We start from the raw sequence: 6,470 nt of genomic DNA on the forward strand, positions 1-6,470 counted from the left end.
ATTACTCTTCTACCTTCTAATTTTGTTAAAATTATTTTACTACCCTAACCCTAATATTTCGTACCTAACCATAATCCTACCCTAATTTCAAACCCACCCACCCACTAATCTCCACACACTCAACAAAGAAAGAAAGAAATGCAAAACGAGGGGAGCGGGGGAGAAGAAGAAGAGAATAAGAGGAGGAAAGGGAAGGATGGCACCCGCGGAGGGAAGACCACTATTTGCCGTCGCTGTTGCAAAGAAGAGAGCAAGAGGGGGAGAGAGAGTGACGCGAGAGAGAGGGAGAGAGAGAGAGTTCAGAGACACAGATCAAGAAGTGGAAAAGGAGAAGAGAAGGAGAAGACGACAGCGCTTGTGAAACAAGGGGAAGCTGTCGCAGCCGTCGAGCTAGAGAGGAAGAGAGAGAGATAAACAAGGAGAGAAAAGGGCAGCGCTACTGCGTCTCTATTGGGGCTCATCAATGGAGCCACGACCATCTTCGTCGAAGGATCTCGTTGGCAAGTTACACGCCGCTATTAGAGTAGCTATCGCCGTCGCTGAGCTATTGCTCTGTCGTAAGAGCTATTCGAAGTTGTCATTCTATTGCGCTCTTGATTAATCGTGCTCTTGGTTAACTGCTATTATTAATTTTTTAATTTGTTCTTGATTTTGATTTTAGGGTTCACTGTTACTATTCTTGATTTTGTTTTTAGGGTATTTGCATTCTGAAGTTTTGTCGTAGCAACCGTCACTGAGCAGCCTCTCCTCGCCGAGCAACAGCATCCTGAGCCCTCTCCTGCTACTGGTTCAATTTATTTCTACTTGTTCAATTTATTTCTGAGTTGCTATCTTGCTGGGTTTAGGAATTTTGTTAATAGTTGAATTGGAAAACAGATTCTCTCCAGTGGAAGAAAAAATTGACACTGTCTAGTGTTTGATCTTAACCCTTGATAAAATCAACGGTCCTAATTACAATTATAATTATAATTATGACTTTATTTTATTTTTTTAGTATTCTCACGTTCTAGCTTCTTTTACTTTTATTATCTTCCCGCGCTTATTTCCTTTTCACCATCTTCTCTGAAAAATTAAACTTCTGAACTTCTATTATTATATTCTTCTTTTTAAGCAGTTGATTTTTAATGATGTCTTCTAATGCTAATAGAAGGGCATCACAAACTCAGGATTAGGATAATGCTTCTTCTCCTTCGACATTGAGATTTTGTGCTTTCATTCTCATCCTTATTCTCTTTTATCCAATTCTCTTACTCAAGTCTTCCTTTCCAATAATTTGATAATACGTTTAGTTTGACATTAAATTTTTTTCAAGCTATAAGTTTTCTGATTGAAAATTAATAACCTATGCTCTATGATTATTTTTTTTTAATATTCATGTTCTTATAATTGAATTTTTAAATTAGTTTTTCTGTTACAATTAAAAAAAAGTACTTGTTTTAATATTTTTTCTTTTGATTCTTGTTTTTATTTTAGGATGTCGAATGATTCTATTATTTTTTTGAATGTCCAAAATATGGATGTAGAATTTGATTCGCTACCTAAATTGGGCAAAACCTTCAAACACTGTAGAAGAGACGTGAAATTTTGGATTGATTATGGTAGGAGGATGGGGAATTTGGTGTTCACAAGCAATATTCTAACAAAAATGCAGATGAAAAAATTCTAAGTCTTAGGTTCATCTGTGCCAAAGAAGGTGTTCGTAAATAAGACAAAAAGAATTTTTTGATGGTCATTCCTCGACTTGAAACAAGGACTAATTGTTTGGTAAAATTAAGAATCATATATATAAAAAATATTGAAGAAAAGTATGAGATTCATGATTTTTTTCAGTGAGCATAATCATCCTTTGCATCTTCCACAAATAACTCACACATTAGCATGTGAACAAAAAATATATCAGGTTCAAGCTTGAGAAATTGAATTGACAGATGACTCGGGAATCACATAACGGGCTTCATTTGAATTGATGATTAGACAAGTTGGTGGAAGAGAAAACATTGGTTATACACGGTTAGACCAAAAAAATTATCTCCGTACCAAAAGAATGAGAAGCATGGCATATGGGAACGCAGGCAGCTTGTTAGCATATTTTCAACAAAAATCTCTAAAAAAATATATCATTTAGTCATGCTATTCAGTTAAATTTGGAAGAACAAGTAACAAATATTTTTTGGGCTGATGCAAAAATGATTATGAATTATGAATATTTTGGTGATGTGGTTACTCTAGACACTACATATAGTACTAATAATGCTTGTAGGTCTTTGGGTGTGTTTGCAGGATTTAATCACTTTAGAAGGGTAGTAATATTTAGAGTTGCACTTATTTATTATGAGTGTTCAGATTCATTTGAATGGTTGTTTAGAGAGTTTTTGAAGACACACAAAAATAAGAAGTCTCAAACTATTTTCACAGATCAAGCTCTGCAATGTCTAGTGGTTTGGCTAAGATAATGACTGAAACATATCATGCTTTATGTTCTTGGCATTTGATGCAAAATGGCATAAAACATCTTGGTAATTTGATGAAGAATGATTCTTATTTTCTGTAGACTTTAAAGCATGTATGTATGAATATATAGATGAAACTAATTTCAAAAGAGCATGGGATAAATTATTAGATGAATATGATCTTAAGAAAAATAAGTGGTTGATGAGCTTGTATACATTAAAGGAGAAGTGGGCAAGATGCTATATGAACAATGCATTCACAATTGCGCTTTGTTTATGAATATCTAGTTGCATTGCGCAATAAGAATAAAGAGTTTAAAGTAACATTTGATCCTTTCTTGAGTTCAATTTCATGTAATTGTAGAAAGTTTGAGATTTTTGGCATTTTATGTTGTCACACAATCAAAGTTTTAGATATTAAAGATATTAAATTATTGCCTGATTAGTATATTTTGAAAAGGTGGACAAGAGGAGCAATGAATGGATTAGTAAAAGATATGCATGGGAGAATAGTTGAAGAAGATACTTTTCTTACTAGCACACAATGGTTTAAGCAAACATGTCCTAAGTTAGTAAGAACAGTCACACAAGCCTCTGATTGCAAAGAAGTACGTATCTTTATGGATAAAGTTGTGGAGGAGTTAAGTAAAAAAAATTGATGATATCTGCAAACTAAATTTGGAATTAGAAATCAACAATGCTAATTCTTTCCTCCAATTCAATGTACAAACCTTCAACCCTTAGAAGTTAAAAGTTTGAAAAGAAAAAATGGTGTGAAAAATTTTAGAAGGAGCCCAAAAAGTTGGGTTGAAAAGCAACCAAAAAATAAGAAGAAGAGTCAAATTAGCAACACTTCATAACAACAACAAAACAAGGTAGTTTAGTAATTTACTACATAATGGTACCTGTGAGTAAACAAAAAAAATTGGCACAAAAGATATAGAATTATAAATTAAGTAGTAAAATAAAGTAGGTGGTATGAGTACAATATTGAATACTTTAAATTTCTATGTTTTCTTATATTTATTTTTATTTTATTTTAGATTATTTTAACTCTTATAAATTCGTCTGCTTCTCATGTTATACAGGTCATTATGCTGTATGATTCAATATCTCAAGAAGATGATCATGATTTTAATAGGTTATTATTAGTAAATTTTCTTAACTATTTGTAAAATGATACTTATATATTATTTAACAAGATGGATTTTTTTATTGGTGTTTAACATTACTATGATTATTTATATCTAATAGGAACTGTTGGATGTATTTTTTCAATCAAATACATTTGTGAATAATCAAGAAAGTTTATAAAATTTCAGGTAATTTTTAGTTATAAAAGATCTCAATAAATAATTATTTACATTATTGTAAACAAATTAACATAGTAATACTTTATTTACTTCCTTCTCTTAATAATAATTTTATATTGATTTTTTTTTGTAAAATTTTGGATACATACTAAAAGAGCTTTTTGAGGTCAAATATGTTTGGATTACTATTGATCTTGAAAAATATTTTACTGAATTATTGGAATAAAATTGTAATAAATCTCGCAAAAATTGAATGGTGTAAAAGAGAAGATGAATCTATTATTTTTAATTTATTTTTTGGAATATTTATCTTGGAATTTCATATTGTAATTTTACTAATTTGATTGATTAGAATTTGTATGTAATATTTTTTCTCTATTTCAATTGGTATGTTTATAATATCATATCACAAATTACAAAACATATACAATTACTTTGAACAATAAATTCATGTACAATAAATTTATCCCCACACCAATTTGTACTCAACCTCCTATTACAATTTTAAACAGATATTTTCTTCCCATGCTTCTCATATTTAACATCAGAATTTTCATGTAAGTCAGATAATTAAGTGTTATCATGTCTTGGCGGAACTCTTCACAAAAGCGTTCGCATAAACTGATTGGATCTTCGCCTAACTCATTTGCTCTGGATGATCTACAAAATTGGCAATTATTTACCGAATTTAAAAATATTAGACTCAGATCCTATCATACCAATTAAAAGCAGTGGCTACTTTACACTTCACATTCTCTTTGATTGCAGTAGCCAATGGTCCTGTATTCTGCCCCCTTCATATTAGTTCAAATCCAAATCCAAATCCAATGGAAATTGCTCAGATCTTCTCTTGTTTTCTTTTATTTGCGTGTTTGTGTGTTGATTTGGAATGAAAATGAGAACAGGCTTCGGAGAAGAAACTTGCGAATCCAATAAAAGAGATTAAGGTGCAGAAGCTCGTTTTCAACATCTCCATAGGTGAGAGTGGAGATCGTCTCACTAGAGCCGCTAAGGTTCACCTCGCATTGCTTCTTTTAATTTTTCTTTTTATTTATAATTAAAGTTGTTGTCTATTTTTTGCCGGTGCTAGACCAACTTAGTGGCCAAACATCGTGTTTTCCAAAGGTTAGTTATTATAATAATTAATGAATAGTTGAATAATTCTGGTCGTAATGAATTTGTGTGACTCTCAGGTTCTATTGATTAGGATTGTTTACAAAGTAATTTGTGTCATATTATGTATGTTGCAAGTGAAATGAATGTGGAAAAGGTTCTAACTTCAAACCTTAGTGTTGGTATTGAGTCTAAATTTGTATGGTTTTTATCCAGGATTCTGTTTTTTTTTTTCTGGCTTCTCTTACATTTTCAGGGACTGTCCAGTAGAGAGAAGCCATAAGATTGGGAATTGCTTTGGTGCTTCAAATTGGTTTAGAGGGAGTGATGATAGTGATACTACTGAGAAGCCCCAACAAGGTAATAGAACAAGTTTAGTGGTTTTGAATTTCTATCATTGATCAATTGTTTTGTGTTAGTATTGGTAAGCTGTTAACTTTATCATATAATCCCCCTAAAATTTATGTATTTTTCATGTTCTAATGCCATATTTATTTTATTCCAAAGGGCGAACTCTTACATTTGTAAGAATTTTGCAACATATGTTTTATAACCCATTTTTCTCAAATCCTAGTAACCAAAACCTGGAGACAATATTATGTAAAAATTCTTGTAGGTTTTTATGGGCATTGGAGTTTGGATGGAGGATATAATGCTGCTAAAAGTTAATTTTTATGCTATCAAAAATAAGATATTATATGTTAAATGACTGTTTATATTTCAGCTTCTATGAATATCTACTCAAGGCCTGGATTTTAGGAAACAAGACTGAATCAATAAAATATTATAGGTATTGAACTTGAAAATTCAATTTTCTTTTTAAAGTTGAGGCATAATATTACAGATTTTGATTTAGTTGTATTTATACTGCACTTGTTTTGTTTGATGTTATGTTTTATTTGGATTGTGGTTTGAGTTAAGTTGCAAGGTTGTGTTTCAATGTGATTTTTATAGGTTCAGTAATGAAATCTGAGCAGTGTAGGTCTTGATTTAAAATTGTTTGACTTGAATTATTTTGTCTTGATAACTGTGCTTACAAAGTGGCCTCTTAAGCTTCACTCCTAGGATTGCACTAGAGAGAATCTTATCATACCAATTTCAGTTCAACACCCTGTGCTTGGAAACTATATTTTATTGACTATATACTCTTGCTTTGTTCAGGTTTATAAGAACATATGGAGCAACTTTCTATATCAATCAATCTCTCTTAAAACCACCGACTTTGTCAATTAAAGAATTTGATTCCGCTGCAAAGAAGCAAATAATCAATGGTAAGATAACGAAAGTATAATTGTTTCTGTGTTCATGTTATTTATTATTTGAATCTTATATAAAGTCTTTTACTTGTTCCTTGTTCCTTGTCTCCATCTAATTATACTTGTCTTTGTTTAACATATTACTGCGCATAAAATAACTGAATTGATTGGTGCTATTATAATGCTCTTGGATTTGATCTGAACTCTCCATTTGCCACAAAGTTGGTTGACATGACAGAAGAGGTATGCTCTTAGTCTTGCTTACTGTTAATGTCTTCTATAATATATGGAATAACTCCTCACATAACTTTTCCATATTCTAAAGGATAAAAACGACT

General features: G+C 31.4%; 2 long non-coding RNA genes across 2 annotated transcripts in view; both read left to right on the plus strand.

The window, feature by feature from the left end:
- LOC110268879 overlaps positions 1-2,657 on the plus strand; it is a 23,691-nt gene extending 21,034 nt beyond the window's left edge. Inside the window, exon 3 of the long non-coding RNA XR_002357577.1 lies at positions 2,647-2,657. This is a non-coding gene — a long non-coding RNA (uncharacterized LOC110268879). The remainder of the gene's footprint in view (positions 1-2,646) is intronic.
- LOC110267793 lies at positions 4,519-6,148 on the plus strand. Its single transcript, XR_002355708.1, has 2 exons — positions 4,519-4,776; positions 6,038-6,148. It is a non-coding gene; the product is annotated as an uncharacterized LOC110267793 (long non-coding RNA).

This window comes from Arachis ipaensis, chromosome B02 (genome assembly GCF_000816755.2).
Source record: "Arachis ipaensis cultivar K30076 chromosome B02, Araip1.1, whole genome shotgun sequence".
Lineage (NCBI taxonomy): Eukaryota > Viridiplantae > Streptophyta > Magnoliopsida > Fabales > Fabaceae > Arachis > Arachis ipaensis.